This window comes from Cynocephalus volans, chromosome 10 (genome assembly GCF_027409185.1).
Source record: "Cynocephalus volans isolate mCynVol1 chromosome 10, mCynVol1.pri, whole genome shotgun sequence".
In the NCBI taxonomy this organism is placed as follows: domain Eukaryota; kingdom Metazoa; phylum Chordata; class Mammalia; order Dermoptera; family Cynocephalidae; genus Cynocephalus; species Cynocephalus volans.
In genome coordinates, this window is record NC_084469.1 from 111,626,494 (window position 1) to 111,632,962 (window position 6,469).

The window sequence follows — 6,469 nt, forward strand, 5'->3', positions numbered from 1 at the left end:
GACCTTGGCCACTGCACACATTGAGACCTGTGTCCTTGTCCAGCACCTCCCACACTGTGTCTGTCCCCCCCGCCACGTGTCTCCAGACACTGGTGCCAGGACACAGGAGCATAAGAATCACTCCTGCCATGGCCAGGTGCTTTCATGAGTCTTGGAACCTGTCCCCTACACCCTCAACCCCTCCTACCACATCAATCAGGCTGTAGCCTCCTGCAACCAGGCACTTCACAGTTTATAAGACCTGGCCTCCCGTGAGTGGATTCATGTTTTACAAGGCTTGGCCTACTGTGGGCCCAGCACTTCACAGTCTATAAGGCTGACCTTGACCCTGATCTCTCTCCCAGGCTCAAACCCCTGCCTGCCACCTGAAGGACCATTGGCTGCCAGGTGGGGCTGGGAGCTGGCACCAGGATGCACAGGGAGGCCCCAGACCCTGCCCTCACCCAGGGGGGACGAAGAAACCCCAGACGCCCCTTCCTCCATCTCCCCTGAAGGCACAGAAGGTTGCCACCCGGGGCTGGGGGCACAGGCAGGAGAGGTGGGTGGCTTAGCAGACGGGACCCGGAGCGGGTGGGGGCTGGCAAAGGGCCCGAAGCAAACGACCTTCTGAAACGCACCGATGAAGATGCAATTTGGGGATGTGACTCAGCCACCCGATGCATGGGCCAAATTCAGCCGTGTGTCTGCCATGTTCCTTCTCGCCTGGCAGCCGCGTCCTAAGGTGCCCTGGGCAGGGAGGGGGTGGGAGGGAGGGGACAGACAGCAGGTGGCTTCCGAGAGGGCAGAGGGGTGGAGGGCTTCCCTAGTGCCCACCGTGTTAACACACACCGGGCTCTTACTGTGTTTCAAGTCCTCGGTTAGAATGATCATATTCACTACCTATTGCCACCTAGTGAGGCCGGTGGCATTTCTGTTCCCATTTTTACAGACAAGAGATGATGATCAGAGAGGTTCAGCACCTTGCCTAAGGCCACACAGCCAGGAAGGGCAAGGACTAAATTAGTGCCATCCAGAGGCTGTAGATGGCAGGACCTGTCATCTGGAGGGGGAACAAACCTGGCCCCGCCCTTGAAGGGCCCCAAGCTTGAAGCATGGGGTGAATACCTGACCCCTCCTCCCCTGACCTCAGAGGAAAGACAGAGTGGCCTGCCTGAGATTGCCCCACAGAAGGGGACAGCCTGTTTCTAAAACCTGGGTGGGACCAGACGGCTTTGGGGACAGGAGAACCCTTCCCATTCCGAGGTACACTTTCTTCTCTCCCACTGCAACCTGAGCCTAAAGGTGGAGTCCCTGAGACCCTCAGGGATTCCCAGAGGTCCAGGAGTCCCTCTGAAACCCCAGTTAAGGTTTGCACGTTCAAGAAAAGCGTGTGTTTTTCTGGGTGAAGGCCCGGGTGTGCCAATGAGTTCCTCCATAAGGTTAGGACCAACACTCCGTGGACTGCATTTGGCTTTGAGAATCTCTGGAATTGCCATAATTATCTAACCTGTCTGGGCACAAGATCTCTGTTCCCTGTAGGCTGGGGTGGGGGGATGAGCGGACACCTGCTTCCATGCCATTTCAGGAGACACACAATCCTACGGGAACCTGGCAGGCCAGGAGGGACCTTGAGGTGAGAAGGAAGGTGGGCAGGAAGGGGTGCGGCTAGCTCCTCCCAGCTTCCCTGGCCAACAGGACATAGGAAGAGAAACCCAGCCAGGACCCCAAAGACCCTCCAGTGAGCCCTTTTACAAATGACGGGTTGGTTAAAGCAGCTGCCTAGGAAAGATGCTCAGGTGCCACTACCAGGGAGCGAAGTCCCTGCCCGCTCCTGGGATGCCTCATCTGTAAAGGATCCTCGTGGTGCCCACCCAACAGGGTTGGTGGCCAGAACAGAGTGAGGTGTCACATGGAAAACTCTTAGCAGGTTACAAGAGTTCAGTGCTGCCCAACGCCTCCTTCCATCCTTCAGAACTTGACCAGGAGAAGGTGCCCTCTGTCCTTCAGTCCCTAAGCAGACAGCCCCACCCTTTGTGAGGCTCCCAGGAACTATGGCCAGAGCAGCACATGGCAGAAACTTCCAGGATGTGTGCGCTTCAGTTTGGACAGCCCAGAGGTCATGTATCCCTGTGGAGGGTTAGGAAGGTCCCCAAGTATCCCCACTCCCAGCACTCTTTAGGCCCTCACTTTGCAGGATGGGCATACTATGCTTGTCTTCCTGCCCCAAGGCCAGGTGCTCTCCATGGGAGCAGGTGCAACAAGGTGCTGGCTGCCCACCTGATCCCCCGTCACCACTGCCAGGAACGCGCAGCCCCCGACACTCTGCTCCATCTCCATGAGCATCTCGGGCTCACCCTAGCCTCGGGCACTCACATCTGCTGCCCCACCCTCCAGGACAGCAGGTGGGGATCGGGACCTTTGTCCAGAGAGAGCTGGGAGACCCGGCTGCCTGACCCTTCCAGAGTGCTGGATCCAGAACCAGGATCCAGGACCAGATCCTGTATTTCTGGATCAAGGGGACAGTGGTGAGGGTCTCCTCCCTCCCATTCCCAAGTCATCCCGGCTTACTGCCCACCCCTGAGAGCTCTCCCACCTCCAACCGCATCTATGGAGTTTGGAGACTCGCTGTCCTGCCCCCCCCCCCAAGTGATCCCAGTACCCTTTCTCTCCAGGATGGGGGTCCGTGAGTCTATACTCACTCGGGCAGTGTGCATACACCCGTCCCCCCTCCTCTTCTCCCCTGGGCTCCGGACCCCACGGAGACCCTCCCTCCTGGCCCCTGCCCCAAACCGCATCACCTCCGGGACGTGCCTCCCTCCCCGGGCGCTCCAGGCTGCAGACCCTGAATCCTCCCGCCCATCCCCTCCGGTACCTGCAGAGCTGGACTCGGGCGGGTGGACGAAGCTGGGAGGCAGAGGGTCCCGCGCGACTGCGGACCCCCGGGCAGGGGCCGGGGCTGGGGTCGCGGCCGAGGCGGACAGCAGCGGGCGGGCGCGGGGCCCGGGGGCGGCGGGGCCGGGGGCGGCGGCGGTGGCCGGCGCATCCCCCGCCGCCCAGTGCACGGGCCGGGCCGGGCGAGGGGGGCGAGCGCCCGCGCCGGGCCGGGAGAGGAGGGGGCGGTGCGACGCGGGCGGCGCCGCCGATTGGCCGAGCTCAGGTTGGCAACGCCCCCGACGACCCCGCAAGCCCCGCCCACATTTAAAGATCCACATTCCCAGGCGCCCCCTTCACCTCCGCAGCGCGGCTGGTCCTCCAAGTCGCCCTCTTGCCACGCGCCCGGGAAGGGACCTTGGCGAAGCGACAACTCCCGCCCCCGACAGCCCTCGGGACCTCCTAGCTACCCCCTCCTCTAATTGGGTCCCCAAACTTCAGCCGCCCCTCAACCTTTGCGCACCTGGGGGCTGTCCGCCCACAAGCACCAGCTGAGGGGACAACTTTGCAAAGAGACTCGATACCTTCCCCCCACTCCAAATGACCTCCTCAGCTGTCTGCTCTACATAGAGGAGCTTTGGGGGAGGGGAGGATGTTGGCAAATGGTGGGTGCCTGGGAGCTGGTTGTGGGGGCTTCCAGGGGCAGACGGGGTGCCTACCAGGGTGACCGGTTGGATGTCACCTTCTTTGGGAGGAGAGACGCCCACCCACATCATCCCCCCAGACCTAACCCTCAACAACTATGTTCAAGGAGGCAGGCAGCAGATCAGGAGCCAGGATCACCAGGGCTGGGGGGGCGGTCCCGAAAACTGTGTTCCTTCTGCCAGCAGGAAAGGCAGCCTTGGGAGACCTATTCATTCAACATTAATGGCGGCTCCAGAGGAGCCTGGGGGACCGGGAGGTAGCATGCTCTTTCCTTTTTCTCTCTTGGGCACCTCACTGCTTTGGCCTCACCCTGTCCCCACCGGGTTGGGTGGTGACTATGACTGGCTCTGTCCCTCCAGCCTGGGGGCACCCTGAGGGCAGCAGTTCCCCCTCTCCCCAGCTCTCTCCTGGCTCCCCCATCTGTTTTCTTCCTGGCCCTGAGCTTTGGACCAAGTCAGGAACATCTGATCACTTGTCACTGCCTGAGGGCAGCTCATCTGTTTTGCTTCCTCTGGGTGCTCAGAAAATCATTGGAAGTAATGAATGAATGAATGAGGGATAGCTCCTGGGGCAGGGTGTGGTCCCGTGGGCTGGTGATGGTAGTAAGACTGAGAAAGCCCAGGAGATGGCTCAGGGTCAGCAGACCAGACCGCTGTCCCCTCCCCTTGAGAGCCTGTTTCTTACCCCAGCTTGTTGGGGTCACCCTGAGGAAGGCCATGGTGACAGTGTCCAGGGCTGTGGTTGGGAAATGGAAGCCTGGGTGGTCCCTGGCATGTGCACAGGGGTGCCAGGAAGGGCTGGATGAGCTGGCACCAGGGGACTGTTACGAGACCTCACCAGACACAAGCAGCTTCAGGGAGATACTGCAGAACAAGAGAGGCCATGGGGACACTGAAGGGGCGGATTCTCACCACGCCTCCTGCATTGCCCTGCTCCTCACTCGCCAGCCCTCCCCACACCTCTCCAGTCTCCACATGCCCTGCCCTGTTCCCACCTCCAGGTCTTAGCACTTGGTGGTCCCTCGTTCCCGTCTCCGGGCTCTTTCTGAAGCACAGCATTGATGGAGCCGCCCATGGCTCCCTGGGGATCAGGCCCACATCCCTGCCCCACATACAAGGCCCCTGGCCCCTGCTGGCCTGAGCCAGCCCTTGGACAGGTCCCTGCTCCCTGAGAAGCTTTCACACCATGCCAATGGGCTGACCCTGGCCTGCCTGCGCAGGCTGCAGCATTTGATGCATTTTGAATTCGAGTCCAACTTGTAAACATCCAGAAATTCACAACAGCATCAGCCACAGCCCCCCTGGAGGCCTCTTCAGCCCTCCTGCCCTGCCTGGGCTCCTCAGCCTCTGTACCCACCTTTTCCCTCTGGAAAAGCCCCTTTTTCCTCTTTGGGCCCACCTGCCCTGAGCGATCAGGTACCCACATCAAGGGGCTGAATTTAGGACAGTTAACTGATTGCCTCCCATCTGAGTTAGCTCCGCTGCCTGCTCGAATCCCACCCCTCAGAGACAAGTCTGGCAGTAGAAGATGGGATTCAAGGGGTGGATGGAGGTGGGGCTCATGGTGGGGGGGCCGCCTGGGTCTCCATTGCAGGCAGAGCCTCCCATCAGCCCATGGTTGGCTGGAAGGGACTCAAGGATCCTGCAAATAAGCTTGTCAGCTGGCCAGGTTCCCCTGGGACTCACACCCCAGGAAATCACCTTGCACGGTGGCTGAGTGTCCTCTGTAGAACCTGCGGGTGGTGGAGGAGGCTGGACAGGAAGCCCCTCTCAAGGGGGCCTGAGGTCTGGGCCGCCAGTCCTGGGGCAGTGGCTGAGGGACTGGGTGCAGTAGACCTGGGAGACCCTCACAAAAGCTGAGGGACCCAGAGCAGCAACCTAAGCAGAGGGTGGCCTGGTCATGCAACCATCCCCCCACCTCCCCATCCCCCACACCCCTGCCAGCTGTTCACCCACCAAAACTTGGACCCATCCAGAGCTGGCCTGATGGAGGCTGGAACCTGGGCCTTAGTGAGTGTGGGCATGGCAGGGGCAGGAAAGGTATTCTCTCATTCACCCATTCATTCATTCACTCATTCATTCACTCATATTTCCACCTAGCCCCTTCCCTGAGCCTGGTGCTGGGGACACAGCGTTGGAGACAGATACAAATCCTACCCCTCCTGAAGCTGACTTTCTAGAGGAGGGGGACAACCCTCTTCAAATAAGAAAATAAAACAGTAAGAATTCCAGACACACAAAAGTATTCAGAAGACCATCCAACAAAGTTGGGAGAAATAGGAACGGGGAGGAGGAGACTTTAACTGGGAGGTCAGGAAAGCCCTCTTAGAAGGGGGAACATTCCAAAGGGGCCAAGGGAGGTGGCCCTGGAGGCGCTGGGGGAGAGTTGCACTTGGTGGAGGGACGTGCAAGGGCAAGGGCCCTGAGGAAGGATGGAAGAGTGTGTGATTGCAGCAGAGAAGGGAGACCAGTGGGGCTGAAATGAAGGTGCAAACAGGGTGGGCAAGTCAGGAAGGCAGGGCATGGGAGGGAGCAAGGGCAGCTGTCTCAGAGGCCTTGTTCCTCTGGGAGGAACCATGTGCTCTCCATGCCATCAGCATTTATTGAGCACCTCCTGTAAACAGGGTTTTACCCTGAGCAAGGAACACTGTAGTGATGAAGATATATAAAATCCCCCAATCTCATGGTTTCAGGCCAGCAGGCGAGCAAGACCTTGAGCTGAGAAATAAATACACGAAGCCCCTGCAGATGGTCTATGGAGGCCAGGGAGGGGTGGGGAGGGGCTGTGCCTGGTCCTCCCCATGGATTGCCTGCTGTGCCTACAGCTGCCCTGGAGGAGGAGGTGGGAGCCTGGGGTGACAGGCAGGCAGGGAGGTGAGTTCATCAGAAGCAAGGAGTCCCTGTGCTGTGGTCTG